At 42.3% G+C, this 2,804-nt stretch overlaps 1 long non-coding RNA gene across 1 annotated transcript in view; it reads left to right on the top strand.

The window, feature by feature from the left end:
* Positions 1–1,189: 1,189 nt before the first annotated feature.
* Positions 1,190–2,804, top strand: part of LOC127741396 (uncharacterized) — a 12,243-nt gene continuing 10,628 nt past the window's right edge. The window contains exons 1-2 of the long non-coding RNA XR_008002366.1: positions 1,190–1,246; positions 1,335–1,492. This is a non-coding gene — a long non-coding RNA (uncharacterized LOC127741396). The remainder of the gene's footprint in view (positions 1,247–1,334; positions 1,493–2,804) is intronic.

Below are 2,804 nucleotides of genomic sequence, written 5' to 3'. Positions count from 1 at the left end.
ATCGGAATGGCTCCGTATGAGGCCTTGTATGGGAGGAAATGCCAATCTCCGCTATGTTGGTATGAAGCTGGGGAGAAAAGCTTGTTGGGGCCGGAAATGATAGCTGAGACTACTGAACAAGTTAAGAAAATCCGTGATAGGATGCTTACGGCGCAGAGTCGTCAAAAGAGTTACGCCGACCAGAGGCGAAAGCCCTTAGAATTTGAGGAAGGAGATTATGTTTTCCTTAAGGTTACTCCGACTACAGTAGTAGGTAGGACGATTAAGGCAAAGAAGTTGAATCCTCGATATATTGGTCCATTTCAGATCATGGAGAGGATTGGACCGGTGGCGTATCGGATGGCTCTACCACCTCATCTTTCAAACCTGCACGACGTGTTTCACGTGTCGCAGCTTCGGAAGTACACCCCTGATGCTAGCCATGTGATAGAACCTGAGTCGGTTCAGTTAAGGGAAGATTTGACGCTTCCAGTGGCTCCAGTCAGAATTGATGATACTAGTATCAAACGGTTGCGTGGAAAAGAGGTTTCATTAGTCAAAGTGGCATGGAGTCGAGGCGGTGTTGAGGAACACACTTGGGAACTCGAGTTGGAGATGCGAACGGATTATCCGCATTTATTCTCAGGTAATTGCATTTGAATTTTGTGGGCAAAATTCCCAATTAGGTGGGTAGAATGTAAAACCTGGTTAATTAACGGCTAATTAACCCATAAATGAGAATTTATTCTAGAAAGCCCAAAATATGATTTTTGTGGCTAAATATGATAGAGGAGATTGAGGCGAGAATTTCGGTACCAATTTTATAGAATTCGGACCAAGATTGGACCGAATGGGCCAAACCGGGCCAATTGGACCCAAAGTGGGCCCTTGGCCCAATATAACTTAACCAAAACCCTAGTTTTCAGCACTCTCTCTCCTCACAACACACTCAAACACGCTGAAATTGGAGTAAGAGAGGGGAAGAACACTCTCTCAAACTTCTATCTCTCACTTGATCTTCAAACCACCATAACTTTTGATCTAGAGCTCCGATTGCCGCTCTGTTTGCGGCCACGTGTTCACCGCGGAGAGCTCTACAAAACCCATAAAATCAATCTTGAGGTAAGCCAAGTGTTGCTGTTCGAAATTCCAGCCCTTATTTTCGAGTTTCGTGGGTGAAATGTTGAGATTTTGGGTTCTTTGATGTTATAGGACCCAACCCTCTTGAAGGAGAAGGTTAATCTTGTCTCCTTGGACCTTGGGTGTGGTAAGATTCTCAACCCTAGTGTAATTTTATTGTTCTATGATGTGTGGGTATTGAGATGTTGTGTGTGGGTATGATGATTGTGGCTTAGGTTGTGTATATGTGAATATTGGAGCTTGATTGGTGATTTTGAAAAGCTTGGAAAGGGTTTGGTGGTGAAAAATCTGTTCTTGGAGGTGTTGAGGCCTTGAGAGCTTGTGGATAAGTGGTTTGGAAGTGCTCCGGTGGAGCTTGGGAAAATCGGCTAAGGTATGGTTTCGGTTTCCCATATCTAATATGTAATGTGGTAGGAAATACTTAGGCTAGAGGCCCTAAGATAGGCATTGAATGGTTGATGTTGTTGAATGATTGAGATATATGATGTGGTCATATATGTGATGATGGTTATTGATGCCTTGGTGGTATGATGTATGAGAAATGTGCATGTTGTGATATATGCTTGATGATTGGTTATGGTTGAATTGTGGGTTGAACCATGTTTATGGTGAGTATGATATTGATTGTGTATAATAATGGTTTATTGGAATTGGTGTTGTTGAGAATTGTCATGAGGAATAGTATGTGATATGTCAATATGTTTGAGTTTGAGCCACTTGGGTGAAGTGGGTTAGAATGATGAGATAGTGATTGTGTATATTGTGGTAAAATCTCAATGTGTGAGTTGAGGGGGCTTGATGTTGAAATTGATTTATTTTGATTAATTTCAAAGAAAAGGGATGAAAATGGCATGTTTTGATTGATTTTGAAAAGAGTTGGAAATGGCTTGTTTGAAAATGGCACTTTGTGGTTTTTATGAAAAATATGGTTTTTGGGCATACTTTGATGGGACATAACTTGGACTACGGATCTCTGTTTTATGCCAAATCTGTTTAGAAATGAAATTGGATCCGGGATGTCCATGCTGTTTGGAGAACAGGTGAAAAACGATTTAAAATGAGAAAGTTATGTCCGTTGGAAGGTTGGGGTTTAAATTGGTGAATTCTGCAGCTTTTAACTTAGAAATTTTTTTAGCAGAATGACCCCTTGCGCGTGGGCGCACTTGGCGCGTGCGCGCCGTTCTTCCCGAAAATGCCATCCACGTGTGCGCGTGATGTGCGCGGGCGCGCCGATGGTGCTTGGTGCACGAAATTGTGATCAATACTTTTCACAACTCAAATAATCCCCGGTGATGAAACCAAAAACTTGGTGTTCAATACCATGGCATAAACACAACTTCGCACAACTAACCAGCAAGTGTACTGGGTCGTCCAAGTAATAAACCTTACGCGAGTAAGGGTCGATCCCACAGAGATTGTTGGTATGAAGCAAGCTATGGTCACCTTGTAAATCTCAGTCAGGCAAACTCAAATGGGTATGGTGATATACGAATAAAACATAAAGATAAAGATAGAGATACTTATGTAATTCATTGGTAGGAATTTCAGATAAGCGTATGAAGATGCTTGTCCCTTCCGTCTCTCTGCTTTCCTACTGTCTTCATCCAATCCTTCTTACTCCTTTCCATGGCAAGCTTAAGCAAGGGTTTCACCGTTGTCAGTGGCTACCTCCCATCCTCTCAGTG

This window comes from Arachis duranensis, chromosome 9 (genome assembly GCF_000817695.3).
Source record: "Arachis duranensis cultivar V14167 chromosome 9, aradu.V14167.gnm2.J7QH, whole genome shotgun sequence".
Taxonomy (NCBI): domain Eukaryota; kingdom Viridiplantae; phylum Streptophyta; class Magnoliopsida; order Fabales; family Fabaceae; genus Arachis; species Arachis duranensis.
This window is presented reverse-complemented; position numbering and strand designations above follow the sequence as displayed.